At 37.4% G+C, this 11702-nt stretch overlaps 1 non-coding gene across 1 annotated transcript; it reads right to left on the reverse strand.

Moving 5' to 3' along the window:
* Positions 1 to 2897: 2897 nt before the first annotated feature.
* On the reverse strand, positions 2898 to 3001 carry LOC130937818 (small nucleolar RNA R71). The gene has a single exon (XR_009069016.1). It is a non-coding gene; the product is annotated as a small nucleolar RNA R71 (small nucleolar RNA).
* Positions 3002 to 11702: the final 8701 nt, after the last annotated feature.

Here is an 11702-nt window from a genome sequence, read left to right on the forward strand (position 1 = left end):
AAAAAGGCTGACAAAAGGACTGCTGATGCTGTTGGATTCTGACCTCCCTGCACTCAAAATGGATTTTCTGGAGCTACAGAACCCCAAATGTTGCATATTTCTTGGATTCCTTAATCAAAATCTTTGTGGTATAAGCTAGAATTGATGGCAGCATTCATGGGAATCTGAAAAGTCTAACCTTGTCTGTGGTATTCAGAGTAGGATTCCGGTATTGAATGACTGTGACGAGCTTCAAACTCCTAAAGGCTGGGCGTTAGTGACAGACGCAAAAGAATCAAGGGATTCTATTCCAACCTGATTGAGAACCGACAGATGATTAGCCATGCTGTGGCAGAGCATTTGGACCGTTTTCACTGAGAGGATGGGATGTAGCCATCGGCAAGGGTGATGCCTCCAGACGATTAGCCATGCAGTGACAGCGCATAGGACCATTTTCCCGAGAGGATGAAAAGTAGCCATTGACGACGGTGATGCCCTACATACAGCTTGCCATGGAAAGGAGTAAGAAGGATTGGATGAATGTAATAAGAAAGTAGAAATACAAGAGGAGCACAGCATCTCCATACGCCTATTTGAAATTCCCACTATTGATTTACATAAGTATTTCTATCCTATTTTATTTTCTGTTTATTATTAATTTTCGAACTCATCATAAACCATTTAATCTGCCTAACTGAGATTTACAAGGTGACCATAGCTTGCTTCATACCAATAATCTCTGTGGGATCGACCCTTACTCACGTAAGGTATTACTTGGATGACCCAGTACACTTGCTGGTTAAGTTGAACGGAGTTATGATCACACCAGGGATTATTAATATCCCGATTCATCACACCATGATCTCTTTGGGGTATTTTTGATTTCATACAAATACAAAGAGACCAACTTTGAGGATCACAATTTCGTCCACCACGTTTTTGGCGCCGTTGCCGGGGATTGTTCGAGTATGGACAACTGACGGTTCATCTTGTTGCTCAGATTAGGTAATTTTCTTTTCAAAAACTTTTTCAAAATTTTTCTTTTTCGTTTTTCCAAAAATATTTTTGAAAAAATTAATAAAAATCCAAAAAAATTAGAAAATCATAAAAACCAAAAATATTTTGTGTTCTTGTTTGAATCTTGAGTCAATTTTTAAGTTTGGTGTCAATTGCATGCTTTAAAAATTTTTTTCTTGCATTTTTTGAAAATTCATGCATTCATAGTGTTCTTCATGATCTTCAAGTTGTTCTTGGTAAGTCCTCTTGTTTGATCTTGATGTTTTCTTGTTTGGTGTATTTTCTTGTTTTTCATATGCATTTTTTGTTTGTAAAAGTCCATGCATTAAAGATTTCTAAGTTTGGTGTCTTGCATGTTTTATTTGCATAAAAATTTTTTCAAAATATGTTCTTGATGTTCATCATGATCTTCAAAGTGTTCTTGGTGTTCATCTTGACATTCATAGTGTTCTTGCATGCATTAAGTGTTTTGATCCAAAATTTTCATGTTTTGGGTCATATTTGTGTTTTTCTCTCTCATCATTAAAAATTCAAAAATCAAAAAAATATTTTTTCCTTATTTTTCTCATAATTTTCGAAAATTTGAGTTGACTTAGTCAAAAATTTTCAAAATTAGTTGTTTCTTACAAGTCAAGTCAAAATTTCAATTTTAAAAATCTTATCTTTTTAAATTCTTTTTCAAAATTATTTTCAAAATCTTTTTCTTATCTTTATATCAAATTTTCGAAAACTCACTAACAATTAATGTGATTGATTCAAAAATTTGAAGTTTGTTACTTTCTTGTTAAGAAAGGTTCAATCTTTAAGTTCTAGAATCTTATCTTGTAGTTTCTTGTTAGTTAAGTAATTAATTTTAATTTTAAAAATTAAATCTTTTTATCTTTTATCATATCTTTTTCAAAAATTTTATCTTTTTCAAAATTTTGATTTTAAAATATCTTATCTATCTTCTTATCATCTTATCTTTTCAAATTAGATTTTAATATATTTTTTAACTAACTATTTGGCTTTTTGTTTGTTTCTTATCTTTTTCAAAACCACCTAACTACTTTTCCCTCTTCAATTTTCGAAAATACCTCTCTCTTTTTCAAAAATTCTTTTTAATTGTTTTAAATTTTAATTTTAATCTTATCTTATCTCTAATTTTCGAAAATTACTAACCCCTTTTTAAAATTATTTTCGAATTTTCTATCTCTTCTCTCTTATTCTATTTAATTATTTAATTACTAACACTTCTCTTCATCTAAATATCCGAACCCACTCCTCTTCACTCTTCTCCCCTTTCTTTTTCTACTAACATAAAGGAATCTCTATACTGTGACATAGAGGATTCCTCTTTCTTTTCTTGTTTTCTTCTCTTTCATATGAGCAGGAACAAGGACAAAAGCACTCTTGTTGAAGCTGATCCTGAACCTGAAAGGACTTTGAAGAGGAAACTAAGAGAAGCTAAATTACAACAATCCAGAAGTAACCTTTCAGAAATTTTTGAACAAGAGAAGGAGATGGCAGTCGAACCCAATAATGATAATGCAAGAAGGATGCTTGGTGACTTTACCAAACCCACGTCCAAATTTGATGGAAAAAGCATCTCCATTCCTGCCATTGGAGCAAACAATTTTGAGGTGAAACCTCAGCTAGTTGCCTTAATGCAACAAAACTGCAAGTTCTATGGACTTTCATCTGAAGATCCTTATCAGTTTTTAACTGAGTTCTTGTAGATCTGTGAGACTGTTAAGACGAATGGAGTAGATCCTGAAGTCTACAGGCTCATGCTTTTCCCTTTTGCTGTAAGAGACAGAGCTAGAATATAGTTGGATTCACAACCTAAGGATAGCCTAGACTCTTGGGATAAGCTGGTCACTGCCTTCTTGGATAAATTCTTTCCTCCTCAAAAGCTGAGCAAGCTTAGAGTGGATGTTCAGACCTTCAAACAAAAAGATGGTGAATCCCTCTATGAAGCTTGGGAAAGATACAAGCAGTTGACCAAAAGGTGTCCATCTGACATGTTTTCAGAATGGACCATATTAGATATATTCTATTGTGGTCTATCTGAATTTTCGAAAATATCATTAGACCATTCTACAGGTGGATCTATTCACCTGAAGAAAACGCCAGAAGAGGCTCAAGAACTCATTGACATGGTTGCAAATAACCAATTCATGTACACTTCTGAGAGGAATTCCGTGAATAATGGGACGCCTCAGAAGAAAGGAGTTCTTGAAATTGATGCTCTGAATGCCATATTGGCTCAGAATAAAGTGTTGACTCAGCAAGTCAACATGATCTCTCAAAGTCTGAATGGATGGCAAAATGCATCCAAAAGTACTAAAGAGGCAGCTTCTGAAGAAGCTTATGATCCTGAGAACCCTGCAATAGCAGAGGTAAATTACATGGGTGAACCTTATGGAAACAGCTATAATTCATCATGGAGAAATCATCCAAATTTCTCATGGAAGGATCAACAAAAGCCTCAATAAGGCTTTAATAATGGTGGAAGAAATAGGCTCAGTAATAACAAGCCTTTTCCATCATCTTCTCAGCAACAGACAGAGAATTCTAAACAAAGCTCCTCTAATTTAGCAAATTTAGTCTCTGATCTGTCAAAAGCCACTTTCAGTTTCATGAGTGAAACAAGATCCTCCATCAGAAATCTGGAGGCACAAGTGGGCCAGCTGAGTAAGAAAGTCATTGAAACTCCTCCCAGTATTCTCCCAAGCAATACAGAAGAGAATCCAAAAGGAGAGTGCAGGGCCATTGATGTGATCAATATGGCCGAATGCACAAGGGAGGAGAAGGACAAAAATCCTAGTGAGGAAGACCTCCTGGGACGTCCCTTAAGCAAGAAGGAGTTTCCTATTAAGGATCCAAAGGAATCTGAGGCTCATATAGAGACCATAGAGATTCCATTAAATCTCCTTCTGCCATTCATGAGCTCTGAAGACTATTCTTCCTCTGAAGAGGATGAAGATGTGACTAGAGAGCAAGTTGCTCAATATTTAGGAGCTATCATGAAGCTGAATGCCAAGTTGTTTGGTAATGAGACTTGGGAAAGTGAACCTCCCCTGCTCATTGGTGAACTAGACACCTGGATTCAGAAAATTTTACATCAAAAGAGACAAGATCCTGGCAAGTTCTTAATACCTTGTACCATAGGCACCATGACCTTTGAAAAAGCTCTATGTGATCTGGGGTCAGGGATAAATCTTATGCCACTCTCTGTAATGGAGAAGCTGGGGATCATTGAGGTACAACCTGCCTTGTTCTCATTACAATTGGCAGACAAGTCATTGAGACAAGCTTATGGAATAGTAGAGGACGTGTTAGTAAAGGTTGAAGGCCTTTACATCCATGCTGATTTCATAATCTTAGACACTAGGAAGGAAGAGAATGAATGCATCATCCTTGGAAGACCTTTCCTAGCTACAGCAGGAGCTGTGATAGATGTTAACAGAGGTGAATTAGTCCTTCAGTTGAATGGGGACTACCTTGTGTTTAAGGCACATGGCCATCCCTCTGTGACAAAAGAGAGTAAGCATGAAGAGCTTCTCTCAGTTCAGAGTCAAGAAGAGCCCCCCATAGTCAAACTCTAAGTTTGGTGTTGGGAGGCCACAACCAAACTCTAAGTTTGGTGTTAAGACCCCATATCCAAACTCTAAGTTTGGTGTTGGGACTATACAACATTGACCTGATCACCTGTGAGGCTCCATGAGAGCCCACTGTCAAGCTATTGACATTAAAGAAGCGCTTGTGGCGAGGCAACCCATTTTTATTTATCTAATTTTTATTTTATTTTATTTTATTGTTATTTTGTGTTTTATTAGGTACATGATCATGTGGAGTCACGAAAAAAATATAAAAATTAAAAACAGAATCAAAAACAGCAGAAGAAAAATCACACCATGGAGGAAGGACAGACTGGCGTTCAACGCCAGTAAGGAGCATCTGGCTGGCGTTCAATGCCAGAACAGAGCATGAATCTGGCGCTGAACGCCAGAAACAAGCAACATTTTGGCATTTGAATGCCAGGAATGTGCCTTGAGAAAAGCTGGCGCTGAACGCCAGTAACAATCATGGAACTGGCGTTCAACGCCAGAAACATGCTACACATGGGCGTTGAACGCCCAGAACATGCTTCACATGCGTGTTGAACGCCCAGAACGTGCATCACCTCGGCGTTTAAACGCCAAAATGGTATGCAAAGGCATTTTGCATGCCTATTTGGTGCAGGGATGGAATTCCTTGACACCTCAGGATCTGTGGACCCCACAGGATCCCCACCTAACATATTCCCACCTTACCTCCTAATCCTATAATACTCTTCCCTATGTCACACTTCCCAACAACTTCAATCTCTGAATCTCTCCTCCCAATAAATACTCTTTCCCAAAACCCTTCACCAATCACTTCAATCTCTCTTCCCCATCACCTCTTCACCAATCACATCCATCCACTCTTCCCTAAACACCCCACCTACCTTCAAAATTCAAAAACACTTTCCCACCCAAACCCACCCTAAAATGGCCGAACCTAACCTTTCCCTTTCCATATATAAATCCCTCCATTCCACTTCATTTTTACACAACACAACCCCCTCTTCTATACCTTGGCCGAAACCCACACTCCCTATTCTTCTCCATATTTTCTTCTTCTTCTTTTCTTCTTTCTTCTCTTGCTCGAGGGCGAGCAATATTTTAAGTTTGGTGTGGTAAAAGCATAAGCTTTTTTGTTTTTCCATTACCATCAATGGCACCTAAGGCCGGAGAATCCTCTAGAAAAGGAAAAGGGAAGACAAAAGCTTCCACCTTCGAGTCATGGGAGATGGAAAGATTCATCTCTAAAAGCCATCAAGACCACTTCTATGATGTTGTGGCAAAGAAGAAGGTGATCCCTGAGGTCCCTTTCAAGCTCAAGAAAAATGAGTATCCGGAAATCCGACATGAGATCCGAAGAAGAGGTTGGGAAGTCCTAACCAACCCCATGCAACAAGTCAGAATCTTAATGGTTGATGAGCGGATAATTTATACGCTTTTTGGCATTATTTTTAGGTAGTTTTTAGTAAGTTCAAGCTACTTTTAGGGATGTTTTCCTTAGTTTTTATGTTAAATTCACATTTCTGGACTTTACTATGAGTTTGTGTGTTTTTCTGTGATTTCAGGAAAATTCTGACTGAAATTGAGGGATTTGAGCAAAACTCTGAAAAAGGCTGACAAAAGGACTGCTGATGCTGTTGGATTCTGACCTCCCTGCACTCGAAATGGATTTTCTGGAGCTACAGAACTCCAATTGGCGCGCTCTCAACGGCGTTGGAAAGTAGACATCCAGGGCTTTCCAGCAATATATAATAGTCCATGCTTTATTCGAACAATGACGACGTAACTTGGCGTTAAACGCCAAGTTCATGCTGCTGTCTGGAGTAAAACGCCAGAAAAACGTCATGATCCGGAGTTGAACGCCCAAAACACGTCATAACTCAAAGTTCAACGCCAAGAAATGCCTTAGCTCGTGGATTAATCAAGCTCAGCCCAAGCACACACCAAGTGGGCCCCGGAAGTGGATTTATGCATCAATTACTTACTCATGTAAACCCTAGTAGCTAGTCTAGTATATATAGGACATGTATCTATTGTATTAGAGATCTTTGATCTCAGTTTTGCTTTATTCTTCATCTTAGGGGATCATTGATCACGTTTTAGGGGGCTGGCCATTCGGCCATGCCTGAACCCTTTGCTTATGTATTTTCAACGGTGGAGTTTCTGCACACCATAGATTAAGGGTGTGGAGCTCTGCTGTACCTCAAAGATTAATGAAGTTCTACTTTCTTTTATTCAATTCCTCTTTTATTCTTATTCCAAGATATTCATTCGTACCCAAGAACATGATGAATGTGATGAGTAAATAACCCTCATCATCATTCTCACTGATGAACGCGCGTGATTGACAACCACTTCCGTTCTACATGCAACACAAGCTTGAATGTGTATCTCTTAGATTCCCCAACAGAATCTTCGTGGTATAAGCTAGATAGATGGCGGCATTTATGAGGATCCGGAAAGTCCAACCTTGTCTGTGGTGTTCCGAGTAGGATCCTGGGAATCCGGAAAGTCTACCTTGTCTGTGGTGTCCGAGTAGGATTCCGGTAATGAATGACTGTGACGTGCTTCAAACCTGTAACCTGCTGGGCGTAGTGACAACGCAAAAGAATCAATGGATTCTATTCCAGTAGGGGAGGGAACCAACCGGTGATTGGCCGTACTGTGACAGAGTGCGTGAGCATTAGCTTTCACTGCGAGGATGGGATGTAGCCATCAACCATGGGTGATGCCTCCAGACTGGTTAGCTGTGCGAGTGACAGCCGCATAGGATATTTCCCCGTGAGGATGAAAGTAGCCACAGTTGATGATGAACCCCTATACAAAGCTTGCCATGGAAAGGAGTAAGAAGGATTGAGTAGAAGGAATAGGAGAGCAGGCGTCCGTGAGCTCTACAACATCTCCATTCCGCTTATCTGAAATTCCTACCAATGAATCTACATAAGTATTTCTATCCTTTTTATTATTTATCTCTTTCTATTTTTGAAATCCCTAAATCAATATTTAATCCGCCTAACTGAGATTTGCAAGGTGACCATAGCTTGCTTCATACCAACAATCTCTGTGGATTCGACCCTTACTCACGTAAGGTTATTACTTGGACGACCCAGTACACTTGCTGGTTAGTTGAACGGAGTTGTGAAGAAAATAAACAGTGCCATAAGAGTATACATCCTTTATAAACAAATAACAAGTGATCACAATTTCATCCACCAAGTTTTTGGCGCCGTTGCCGGGGATTGTTCGAGTATGGACAACTGACGGTTCATCTTGTTGCTCAGATTAGGTACTTTTCTTTTCAAAAAATCTTTATCAAAAATTTTTCTTTTATTTTTCGTTTTTCCAAAACTATATTTTCGAAAAAAATAATAATAAAAATCCAAAAAAATTAGTAAATCATAAAAAATCAAAAATATTTTGTGTTCTTGTTTGAGTCTTGAGTCAATTTTTTTAAGTTTGATGTCAATTGCATGCTTTTAAAAATTTTTCTTGCATTTTTCGAAAATCCCATGCATTCATAGTGTTCTTCATGATCTTCAAGTTGTTCTTGACAAGTCTTCTTGTTTGATCTTGATGATTTTTTGTTTTGTGTTGTTTGTTGTTTTTCATGTGCATTTTTGCATTCATACTTTCCATGCATTAAAAATTTCTAAGTTTGGTGTCTTGCATATTTTCTTTGCATCAAAAATTTTTCAAATTTATGTTCTTGATGTTCATCATGATCTTCAAAGTGTTCTTGGTGTTCATCTTGACATTCATAGCATTCTTGCATGCATTCATTGTTTGATCTAAAAATTTCATGCATTGAGTATTTTTGTTGTTTTTCTCTCTCATAATTAAAAATTCAAAAATCAAAAAAATATCTTTTCCTTGTTTCCCTCCAAAATTTCGAAATTTTGGGATTGACTTGGTCAAAAATTTTCAAAATTAGTTATTCTTACAAGTCAAGTCAAAATTTCAATTTTAAAATCTTATCTTTTCAAATCTTTTTCAAAATCATATCTTTTTCAATTTTTTTTTATTATTTTCGAAAATTTAAAAAAAAAATCTTTTCAATTTATTTTCAAAATCTTTTTCTTATCTTTATATGTAATTTTCGAAAATTCACTAATAATTAATGTGATCGGTTCAAAAATTTGAAGTTTGTTACTTTCTTGTTAAGAAAGGTTCAATCTTTAAATTCTAGAATCTTATCTTGTAGTTTCTTGTTAGTGAAGTAAATAATTTCAAAATTTTTGAATTAAATCTTTTATCTTTTATTTTATCTTTTCAAAAAATTTATCTTTTTCAAAATTTGATTTCAAAATATCTTATCTAACTTCTTATCTTCTTATCTTTTTAAATTTTGATTTCAAATCTTTTTCAATTAACTAACTAACTTTTTGTTTGTTTCTTATCTTTTTCAAAACCACCTAACTACTTTTCCCTCTAATTTTTGAAAATTCTCCCTCTCTTTTTCAAAAAAAATTCTTTTTGTTTTAAAATTTTAATTTTAATTACATTTTATATTTGATTTTCAAAAAACTACTAACTTCTTTTTCAAATTTATTTTCGAATTTTACCTTCTTCTCTTCTTCTATTTAATTAATTAATTACTAACATTCTCTTCACCTCTCTTCATTCATATCCTAACATCTCATCTCACATCTCTGCCATCCTCACAGTTGTGTTTCTTCCATTACATTACATTCTTTGTCTCCCCCTCTTCTTCTACCCCTTTCTTCTTCTACTAACATAAAGGAATCTCTATACTGTGACATAGAGGATTCCTTTTTCTTTTCTTGTTTTCTTCTCTTTCATATGAGCAGGAACAGGGATAAAGGCACTCTTGTTGAAATTGATCCAGAACCTGAAAGGACTCTGAAGAGAAAATTAAAAGAAGCCAAATTACAACAATCCAGAAGCAACCTTTTAGAAATTTCGAACAAGAGGAAGAGATGGCCGAAAATAATAATAATAATAGGAGAATGCTTGGTGACTTCACAAAACCAACGTCCAAGTTTGATGGAAGAAGCATCTCCATTCCTGCCATTGGAGCCAATAACTTTAAGCTTAAGCCTCAACTAGTTGCTTTAATGCAACAAAACTGCAAGTTTTATGGACTTCCATCTGAAGATCCTTACCAGTTTTAACTGAGTTCTTGCAGATCTGTGACACTGTAAAGACAAATGGAGTTAATCCTGAAGTCTACAGACTCTTGCTTTTCCCTTTTGCTGTAAGAGACAGAGCTAGAGTATGGTTGGATTCACAACCCAAGGATAGCCTGGACTCATGGGATAAGCTTGTCACTGCATTCTTAGATAAGTTCTTTCCTCCTCAAAAGCTGAGCAAGCTGAGAGTGGATGTTCAAACCTTCAAACAAAAGATGGTGAATCCCTCTATGAAGCTTGGGAAAGATACAAGCAGCTGACCAAGAGATGTCCATCTGACATGTTTTCAGAATGGACCATATTAGATATATTCTATTATGGTCTCTCTGAATTTTCGAAAATGTCATTGGACTATTCTGCAGGTGGATCTATTCACCTGAAGAAAACGCCTGAAGAGGCTCAAGAACTCATTGACATGGTTGCAAACAACCAGTTTATGTACACCTCTGAGAGGAATTCTGTAAATAATGGGGTACCTCAGAAGAAAGGAGTTCTTGAAATTGATGCTCTGAATGCCATATTGGCTCAGAACAAAGTGTTGACTCAACAGGTCAACATGATCTCTCAAAATCTGAATGGAATGCAACATGCATCCAACAGTACTAGAGAGGCAGCTTCTGAAGAAGCTTATGATCCTGAGAACCCTGCCATGGCAGAGGTTAATTACTTAGGTGAACCTTATGGAAACACCTATAACTCATCATGGAGAAATCATCCTAATTTCTCCTGGAAGGATCAACAAAAACCTCAACAAGGTTTTAACAATGGTGGACGCAACAGGCTGAATAATAGTAAGTCATATCCATCATCTTCTCAGCAACAGACAGAGAACTCTGAACAAAATACTGCTAATTTAGCCAATATAGTCTCTGATCTGTCAAAAGCCACTTTCAGTTTCATGAATGAAACAAGATCCTCCATTAGAAATTTGGAGGCACAAGTGGGCCAGCTGAGTAAGAAAGTCATTGACACTCCTCCCAGTACTCTCCCAAGTAATACAGAAGAAAATCCAAAAGGAGAGTGCAAGGCCATTGATTTAATCAAAGTGGCCGAATGCACAAGGGAGGAGGAGGACGAAAATCCTAGGGAAGAAGACCTCCTGGGACGTTCCTCAAGCAAGAAGGAGTTTCCTATTAAGGATCCTGAGGAATCTGAGGCTCATCTAGAGACCATAGAGATTCCTTTAAATCTCCTTCTGCCATTCATGAGCTCTGAAGAATATTCATCCTCTGAAGAGAATGAAGATGTGACTGGAGAGCAAGTTGCTCAATACTTAGGAGCTATCATGAAGCTGAATGCCAAGCTGTTTGGTAATGAGACCTGGGAAAGTGAACCCCCCTTGCTCATTAGTGAACTAGATACTTGGATTCAGAAGACTCTACCTCAAAAGAAACAAGATCCTGGCAAGTTCTTAATACCTTGCACCATTGGCACCATGAGTTTTGAAAAAGCTCTATGTGATCTTGGGTCAGGGATAAATCTTATGCCACTCTCTCTAATGGAGAAGCTGGGAATCATTGAGGTACAACCTGCCTTGTTCTCATTACAATTGGCAGATAAGTCCATAAGACAAGCTTATGGAATAGTGGAGGACGTGCTAGTAAGGGTTTGAAGGCCTTTACATCCCCACTGATTTCATAATCCTAGACACTAGGAAGGAAGATGATGAATGCATCATCCTAGGAAGACCTTTCCTAGCCACAGCAGGAGCTGTGATAGATGTCAACAGAGGAGAGTTAGTCCTTCAATTGAATGGGACTACCTTGTGTTTAAGGCACATGGCCATCCCTCTGTGACAAAAGAGAGTAAGCATGAAGAGCTTCTCTCAGTTCAGAGTCAAGAAGAGCCCACACAGTCAAACTCTAAGTTTGGTGTTGTGAGGCCACAACCAAACTCTAAGTTTGGTGTTCAAACCCCATATCCAAACTCTAAGTTTGGTGTTGGGACTACACACTAAATTGACCTG

The sequence above is a fragment of the Arachis stenosperma genome, chromosome 6 (genome assembly GCF_014773155.1).
Source record: "Arachis stenosperma cultivar V10309 chromosome 6, arast.V10309.gnm1.PFL2, whole genome shotgun sequence".
Taxonomy (NCBI): Eukaryota; Viridiplantae; Streptophyta; class Magnoliopsida; order Fabales; family Fabaceae; genus Arachis; species Arachis stenosperma.